Genomic DNA, 9,866 nt, shown 5'->3' with positions numbered 1-9,866 from the left:
AGAAGCGTCTGTACATGTAGAAGAAGGAGACACACGGGCATGTGTGACCTCGGACTATGTTAAGGTAACGTGTGGAGTTCCCCAGGGTTCAGTCCTTGGCCCTGCACTCTTCAGCATCTACATGCTGCCGCCAGGTGACGTCATATGCAAATACGGTGTTACCTTTCACTGTTATGCTGATGAAACCCAACTCTACATGCCCCTAAAGCTGACCAACACGCCAGACTGTAGTCAGCTGGAGGCGTGTCTTAATGAAATTAAACAATGGATGTCCGCTGATTTTTTGCAACTCAACGCCAAAAGAACGGAAATGCTGACTATCGGTCCTGCTAAACACCGACTTCTATTTAATAATACAACTGTAACATTTGACAACCAAATAATAAAACAAGGTGACTCGGTAAAAAATCTGGGTATTATCTTCGACCCAACTCTCTCCTTTGAGTCAGACATTAAAAGCGTTACTAAAACGGCCTTCTTTCATCCCCGTAATATCGCTAAAATTCGCTCCATTTTGTCCACTAACGACGCTGAGATAATTATCCATGCGTTTCTTACGGCTCGTCTCGATTACTGTAACGTATTATTTTCGGGTCTCCCCATGTCTAGCATTAAACGAGTACAGTTGGTACAAAATGCGGCTGCTAGACTTTTGACAAGAACAAGAAAGTTTGATCACATTACGCCTGTACTGGCTCACCTGCACTGGCTTCCTGTGCACTTAAGATGTGACTTTAAGGTTTTACTACTTACGTATAAAATACTACACGGTCTAGCTCCATCCTATCTTGCCGATTGTATTGTACCATATGTCCCTGCAAGAAATCTGCATTCAAAGGACTCCGGCTTATTAGTGATTCCTAAAGCCCAAAAAAAGTCTGCGGGCTATAGAGCGTTTTCCGTTGGTGCTCCAGTAATCTGGAATGCCCTCCCGGTAACAGTTCGAGATGCTACCTCAGTAGAAGCATTTAAGTCTCACCTTAAAACTCATTTGTATACTCTAGCCTTTAAATACACCTCCTTTTTAGACCAGCTGATCTGCCGCTTCTTTTCTTTTTCTCCTATGTTCCCCCCTCCCTTGTGGAGGGGGTCCGGTCCGATGACCATGGATGAATTACTGGCTGTCCAGAGTCGGGACCCAGGAAGAACCGCTCACCTGTGTATTGGTTGGGGACATCTCTACGATGCTGATCCAACTCCGCTTGGGATGGTTTCCTGTGGACGGGACTCTCGCTGGTGTCTTGGATATGCTTTGAACTGAACTCTCGTGGCTGTGTTAGAGCCACTATGGATTGAACTTTCACAGTATCATGTTAGACCCGTTCGACATCCATTGCTTTCGGTCCCCTAGAGGAGGGGGGGTTGGGGGCGTGGGGGGTTGCCCACATATGAGTTCCTCTCCAAAGTTCTCATAGTCATCATTGTCACTGGCGTCCCACTGGGTGTGAGTTCTTCTTGCCCTTATGTGGGTTCTTCTGAGGATGTCGTAGCCGTAGTGGTTTCTACAGTCCTTTGAGACATTTGTGATTTAGGGCTATATAAATAAACATTGATTGATTGATTGATTGATGTCTGGATGACTCACCTTCATATTTGCAGTGTTTACCTCTTTGAGTTACGAAACCACTTTAGGTAGGTAGGTAGGTAGGTCTTTATTGTCATTGCAACAAGTACAACGAAACTTTGTTTTCAGCACAAACCTGTTTAAGATTAGACAAACAAACAGTGTACAGGGTTACAGAACAAGAACGCTGATGGGTCGCCATAAGGCGCCCCGTAAAAGATGGGAAAAAGGTCAACGCTGGGGGAGGATGAGTAAAAAAATACAATCCAGACTGGGCTCCTAAGGGGGCCCCGTTCGGAGTGAGAAAAAACCTCCATAGCAAAGCACATATACGTATTACAACATACATCTCGAGATATCTAGCAACTGAGGGAAGGTAGTTCAAGGTCAGGGTGGTTGGTCGCGCTGACCATCAATTCATCACCCCTACGGGATTTGCGTCGAGGGCGTTGGATTGGGGGGCAGGGGGGTGTATGTGTGGTGTATATTTTTTTGTAGATGTTTGTGTGTGTGTGTGTGTGTGTGTGTGTGTGTGTGTGTGTGTGTGTGTGTGTGTGTGTGTGTGTGTGTGTGTGTGTATAAGCCCGTAGTGTGTCTCTGTTCCGTGGCCTTGATGTATTTGCCGTCGCTAGTCCAAAGTTCACAATAACAGGTGTGTGTCAATGAGAGACAAAAAAAGGGAGTTTGTTGTGTCTTCGCTTGCAGTGATCTTCGGGAGAGTCTCAAAGCCAGGGAAACAATCCAAGTTAAAAAGATTTGTATGCGAGTGAAAATAAAATTTGCTTTTCACTCTAAATTGTCTATGACTGGTCCTCAAAAACTGCGGGGTAGACAGTCCGATGTAATCCACAGTTCTTCCCGCATCCTCCAATCATTTGTGGCAGCTCTGGGGTACTTCGAAGACTGCCAGCAACTTCCAATTTGTCGACAAACCAGAGCAACGCTTACTCCAATCAGCAGAAGTCCTGTTGTCATAATTCCGAATAGGTGGATATCTTCACGTCCTCGACAGAAAAGGGTCGCCAGGCACGCAGCCCTCCTTCTTCTCCCAAGAGTCCGTCGTGTGTCCAGCAACAACCGCTTGGTCACGACAGCAGGTTCCCCCAAACCCGAGATCTTATCAATTTTGTTGAGGCCAGGTAAATAGTTCCAATGTTTAGATTTGGAGAGCAGTGCAAAAAGAGGCAACAAGAAAGTTAAAGACATTACAAAATAAAGAGACCAGCAGGAGAGATAAGGGAGAGGAAAGGGGAGCGTCCACCCTCGGTTATTAGGAAGCTGGCTGTGGTGCGTTCTTTCTGAGGTAATTTCCTGTGTGGGTGTGGTGTTTCTGGCGTCACTTCCTCTCCAAACTCCGTTTGTAAACGATCGATGAGTCCGTACAAAGCTAAGTGCCGGAGATTCAAGAATTACTGACTTACCCGCGTAAAAATTTGTCCGAGGAGGGGGACCTTAAACGCTGGTTTAGTGTGGCTAAAAAGGGGCTTAGACTAAATAATTATTCGTTTAAGGCAGTGGCGTCAAACTCAAATACAGAGTGGGCCAACATTTAAAACTGAACAAAGCCGCGGGCCAAGGTTGAACAAAATAACCTTTTAATAGGGACCCAAACAAGTTTTGCAATGAATATTGAACAGGCAAGGCTTATATAGGGCAGCACGGTGGTACAGGGGTTAGTGCATCTGCCTCACAATACGAAGGTCCTGAGTAATTCTGGGTTCAATGCCGGGCTCGGAATCTTTCTGTGTGGAGTTTGCATGTTCTCCCCGTGACTGCGTGGGTTCCCCTCCGGGGACTCTGGCTTCCTACCATGGAACAGGCAGAACTTATATAACGTAATAGTGCAAAATCAACTTTCAAAAAACAAACGAAAAAACATCAGTGGTATATTAAATCCATCCATCCATCCATTTGCTACCGCTTATTCCCTTTTTGGGGTTGCGGGGGGCGCTGGCGCCTATCTCAGCTACAATCGGGCGGAAGGCGGGGTACACCCTGGACAAGTCGCTACCTCATCGCAGGGCCAACACAGATAGACAGACAACATTCACACTCACATTCACACACTAGGGCCAATTTAGTGTTGCCAATCAAATGTAATTAAAAAAATTAATGCCTCTTTTCTATTTGCGGCCTTCTGAGGTAAATATCAACATTAACTTTTTCCAGAGGCTAATAAATTTGAAAATAAAATAAAAATGAGGTGGGCGGGGTTTGGTGGTAGCAGGGGGTGTATATTGTAGCGTTCTGGAAGAGTTAGTGCTGCAAGGGTTTCTGGGTATTTGTTCTGTTGTGTTTATATTGTATTACGGTGCGGTTGTTCTCCCAAAATGTGTTTTGTCATTCTTGTTTGGTGTGGGTTCACAGTGTGGCGCATATTTGTAACAATGTTAAAGTTGTTTATACGGCCACCCTCAGTGTGACCTGTGTGGCTGTTGACCAAGTATGCATGGCATTCGCATGTGTGTGTGTGAAAGCCGCATATATTATGTGACTTGGCCAACACACTGTTTATATGGAGGAAAAGAGGACGCGACGACATATTGTAGAGGACACTAAAGGCAGTGCCTTTAAGGCACGCTCCCAATATTGTTGTCCGTGTGGAAATCGTGAGAATGGTTGCCCAGGGAGATTTTCGGGAAGGGCACTAAACTTCGGGAGTCTCCCGGGAAAATCGTGAGGGTTGGCAAGAAAGTATGAGTATTAGGAGTGAATTTGGTGTTACCGGCGGGCCAGCTCTAATGTTAATTTGATATTGCCTCAAGGGCCAAATTAAATTAAACGGCGGGCCAAATATGGCCCGCGGGCCAGAGTTTGACACCCATGGTTTAAGGGGTTAAACGACTTAGTGTAGAAATGGCCTTAGTGTCATTGCTGATTATGTCAAATGTGGTGAAAACCCCTGAAAGGGCTTTCATGCAAATGGGATTTTGCTTAATTCTCTTCTCCTACGCTTCTACTTTCTGATCCCTTCTTTCAAAGTGCGACAAAAAGGACACAAAATAATTGGCAAAAGGTAGAAGGCCTTTTTTCTTCAACAGTCATGTTTTGTTTAGGCACAGTATCAGTGGACCTCTCGTAGATACTGTACATAACTCTGTGTGCATGCACTGCATTAAACTTTCAAATACTTAAATATTTAGAGATGTCCAATAATACCGGCCGGCCGATAAATGCTTTAAAATGTGACATCAGAAATTATCGATATTGGTTTCAACCCCCCGATTTTCCCAGGAGACTCCCGGATTTCAGTGCCCGTCCCAAAAATCTCCCGGGACAACCATTCTTCCAAATTTCTCCCGATTTCCACCCGGACAACATTATTGGGGGCGTACCTTAAAGGCAGTGCATTTAGCATCCTCTACAACCTGCCGTCAAGTCCGCGTTTCCTCCATACAAACAGCGTGCCGACCCAGTCACAATATATGTGGCTTTAACACACACATAAGGCGTACTTGGGGCGGTATAGCTCGGTTGGTAGAGCGGTCGTGCCAGCAACTTGAGGGTTGCAGGTTCGATCCCCACCTTCTACCATCCTAGTTACATCCGTTGTGTCCTTGGGTAAGACACTTCACCCTTCCTCCTGATGGGTCCTGGTGAGCGCCTTGCATGGCAGCTCCCGCCGTCAGTGTGTGAATGTGTGTGTGAATGGGCGAATGTGGAAATACTCTCAAAGCGCTTTGGGCTCCTTAAAAAGGGGTAGAAAAGCGCTATACAAGTACAACCCATTTACCATTTCGATCCCCGCTTCCTCCATCCTAGTCACTGCCGTTGTTTCCTTGGGCAAGACACTTTACCCACCTGCTCCCAGTGACACCCACACTGGTTTAAAATGTAGAAATTTGATATTGGATTTCACTATGTGAAGCGCTTTGAGTCACTAGGTCAGGGGTCACCAACGCGGTGCCCGTGGGCACCAGGTAGCCCGTAAGGACCAAATGAGTCGCCCGCTGGTCTGTTCTAAAAATAGCTCAAATAGCAGCCATTACCAGTGAGCTGCCTCTATTTTTAAAATTGTATTTATTTACTAGCAAGCTGGTTTCGCTTTGCTCAACATTTTTAATTCTAAGAGAGACAAAACTCAAATAGAATTTGAAAATCTAAGAAAATATTATAAAGACTTGGTCTTCACTTGTTTAAATAAATTCATTTATTGTTTTACTTTGCTTCTTATAACTTTCAGAAAGACAATTTTAGAGAAAAAAATACAACTTTAAAAATTATTTTAGGATTTTTAAACAGATATACCTTTTTACCTTTTATATTCCTTCCTCTTCCTTCCTGACTATTTAAATCAATGTTCAAGTATTTTTTTTATTGTAAAGAATAATAACTACATTTTAATTTAATTCTTCATTTTAGCGTCTGTTTTTTCGACGAAGGATATTTGTGAAATATTTCTACAAACTTATTATGATTAAAATTAAAAATAAATCGAGAAAATCTTTAGAATCAAATTTAAATCTTATTTCAAAGTCTTTTGAATGTCTTTTAAAACTTTTGTTCTGGAAAATCCAGAAGAAATAATGATTTGTCTTTGTTAGAAATATAGCTTGGTCCAATTTGTTATATATTCTAACAAAGTGCAGATTGGATTTTAACCTATTTAAAACATGTCATCAACATTGTAAAATTAAGCTTAATCAGGAAAAATTACTAATGATGTACCATAAATTATTTTTTGAAATTTTTCAAAAAGATTCGAATTAGCTAGTTTTTCTCTTCTTTTTTTCGGTGGAATTTTGAAATTTAAAAAGTCGAAATTGAAGATTAACTATGTTTCAAAATATAATTAAATTTTTTTTCCTTTTTTCTCCTCTTTTAAACCGTTCAATTAAGTTGTTGTTTTTTTCATCATTTATTCTCTACAAAAAAACCTTCCGTAAAAGGAAAAAAAAAAATATATATATATATATATATATATACATACATACAGTATATATATATATTAAAGGTTAATTGAGCAAATTGGCTATTTCTGGCAATTTATTTAAGTGTGTATCAAACTGGTAGCCATTCGCATTAATCAGTACCCAAGAAGTAGCTCTTGGTTTCTAATAGGTTGGTGACCCCTGCACTAAACAGCCATACAGGTCACACTGAGGGTGGTCGTATAAACAGCTTTAACACTGTTCCAAATTTGCGCCACACTGTGAACCCACACCACACAAGAATGACAAACACATTTCGGGAGAACATCCGCTACAATATACACCCCCCGCTACCACCAACACCCCCCACCCCCTCTCTCCTGAATTTGGAGGTCTCAAGGTTGGTAAGTTTGCTCTAGTATACTCTGGACTGAAGCTGTTTGCCTTCATTGTTTTTGTAGCTGTTGTTTTGAGGCATGGTTTAAAAAAAAATGAAATAATGCACTTTGTGAAAGTAAAAGTATAGTATTTCCCATAGTGGTAGTGGGTTTTGGGATTATCTCAGGGAGAGCATGTCCCAAATTCCAAGCTGCTGTTTTGAGGCATGTTAAAAAATAAAAAATAAATGCACTTTGTGACTTCGATAATAATTATAGCAGTGCCATGTTGGCACTTTTTTCCATAACTGGAGTTGAAGTTGTTCTCTTATTTTGGGAAACCTTGTTTTTGATTAATTGATTGAAACTTTTATTAATAGATTGCACAGTACAGTACATATTAAGTACAATTGACCACTAAATGGTAACACCCAAATAAGTTTTTCAACTTGTTTAAGTCGGGGTCCACGTTAATCAATTCATGGTAAAGTTACATTGTTTAATGCATCCAGCGGGGCCTCACAACAAAATTAGGCACAATAATGTGTTATTCCACGACTGTGGTTGATATCAGAATCGGTAATTAAGAGTTGGACAATATTGGATATCGGCAAAAAAGCCATTATCGGACACCTTTATAGATATTAGAAAGTATTATTATTATCTAGTGGCACGCCAAAGAATCACTTCATCCAAGTACAGCATTTTATTTTTTCTATATTCAAACACAGTGTTACTGTTCAAACTATGTGTAATGTTACAGTGGCTACAAATATTAAATATACTTCCTAAATAAAACCTCTGCCTTGTTTTTAATGAATACTTATCTACTGTATACTACTGTGTTTTAATTTTGGTCGTTATGTTAGTACTCAGAGAGCCATGTTTTTTCCGAGGTGGTACTCGAACAAAGTTTAAGAACCACGGTTACAGATCCACGGCGCAGTGTACAAAGTGGAGCATGTGTCTGTTTATAGCCTCTCTCTCATCATCGTGGTCGTCATCATCTTGTCCCCACAGACACGTGAATGTGCGCTTTTTATTTTCCCTTATTAGTTTAATTGCCGCTGAACTAGTCGGGGACGTCCTCTCCTGTGACAGACCGCAGCCAAGTTTGTAATGTCCCTCCATCTGTCTTCTCTCTGTTCTAAAGGGACACATGACGCACACACAGCGCACTAATCGGCGGCCTTTTCAGCGCCACCAAAATTAGACCGTCGCCATCATTACTTACGCAAATTCTTTCTATTTATGTCTGCATTTCTGTCTGCAACGGCCACACTCAGAGCAACAAACTACTTCCTGTGTATGATCCGTAATCCTCTCTCTTGATACTTGTCCATAGGATCCTTTTTGTATAGTTCTGTAGTTAATTGTTTTTCATTCTTATCCCAGGGGTGTCCAAAATGTGGCCCGGGGGCCATTTGCGGCCCGCAGCTCAAGTTTTGTTTGGCCCTGCAGCATATTGCCGATATAAAGTTGAACAGAACAAATAACAAAAAAAAAGGAGCAAAAAGACTTAGATTTAGTGAGAATTGAAAGTAATAATTAGGGGTGTCCCGATATGATATTAATATCAGATGTCGATCCGATACAAACAAATGAACAAGTATCGGATTAGCGCAAGCTAGACATACAAAGTATTTGGCCACCAGCCTTGACTCACATATGAACTTAAAGTGCCATCCCATTCCTAACCCATGGGGTTCAATACAATGTTGTTCCACCTTTTGCAGCTATTACAGCTTCAACTCTTCTGGGAAGGCTGTCCACAAGGTTGCAGAGTGTGTTTATAGGAATTTTCCACCATTCTTTCGAAAGCGCATTGGTAAGGTCACACACTGATGTTGGTCAAGAAGGCCTGGATCTCAGTTTCTGTTCTAATTCATCCCAAAGGTGTTCTATTGGATTCAGGTCAGGACTCTGTGCAGGCCAGTCAAGTTCATCCACACCAGACTGTGTCATCCATGTCTTTATGGACCTTGCTATGTGCACTGGGGAACAGTTATGTTGGAAGAGGAAGGGCCCCGCTCCAAACTGTTCCCACACGGTCAGGAGCATAGGATTGTTCGAAATATTTTGATATGCTGGAGCATTCAAAGTTCCTTTCACTGGAACTAAGGGGCCAAGCCCAACTCCTGAAAATTAACCCCACACTATACCTGCCCCTCAACCAAATTTCACACTCGGCACAATGCAGTCCGAAATGTACCGTTCTCCTGGCAACCTCCAAACCCAGACTCGTCCATTAGATTGCCAGATGGAAAAGCATGATTCATCACTCCAGAGAACGCGTCTCCACTGCTCTAGAGTCCAGTGGCTACATGTATGGCTTAGCTGCCATTCCATGAAGCTCTCTGCGTAATGTACATGGGCTAATTGGAAGGTCACATGAACTTTGGAGCTCTGTAGCAACTGACTGTGCAGAAAGTCGGCGACCACTTTGCACTATGCGCTTCAGCATCCGCTGACCCATCTCTGTTAGTTTACGTAGCCTCCTACTTGGTGGCTACGTAAACTGACTCTTACATTTTCTTATAATAAAGCCGACAGTCATACTTGCCAACCCTCCCGGATTTTCCAGGAGACTCCCGAAATTCAGCCGAGCTGGAAGTCACGCCCCCTCCAGCTCAAACATGCACAGTTCGAAGCTTGAGAAGGATTGCAGGCATTGCATTTAAAGTCATTTTTAAAAACGACTGCTAATCCTCCTCCTTTTCGACCGGACGACCGCAGAAAATTAAAGTAGGAACCCTCCGGAGGCAAAAGTTTATTAAGAGGGGCGGACTCACCCGCTCTTAGCCATGTTTCCGTCACACAGAGGAAGTCCGCGGGAAGTGAAGAAATCCTTGACGATTTGTATGTCAAAGATATTGCGTTCACAAGACCGAACCTGGCGGGGGCCAGCACGTCCAAGGGCGCAGCTAATCCAGGTGGGGCCCGACACACAGCCCGCAGGTGGCAGGGGAGAGGACGACAGAGACAAAAATAGACGCAAACAACACAAAAACGAACAGAGCTGACATCAAGAGACGCCAGGCCAAAGCACATACA

Source organism: Nerophis ophidion, linkage group LG01, assembly GCF_033978795.1.
Source record: "Nerophis ophidion isolate RoL-2023_Sa linkage group LG01, RoL_Noph_v1.0, whole genome shotgun sequence".
In the NCBI taxonomy this organism is placed as follows: domain Eukaryota; kingdom Metazoa; phylum Chordata; class Actinopteri; order Syngnathiformes; family Syngnathidae; genus Nerophis; species Nerophis ophidion.
Note: the sequence above shows the minus strand (reverse complement) of the source record.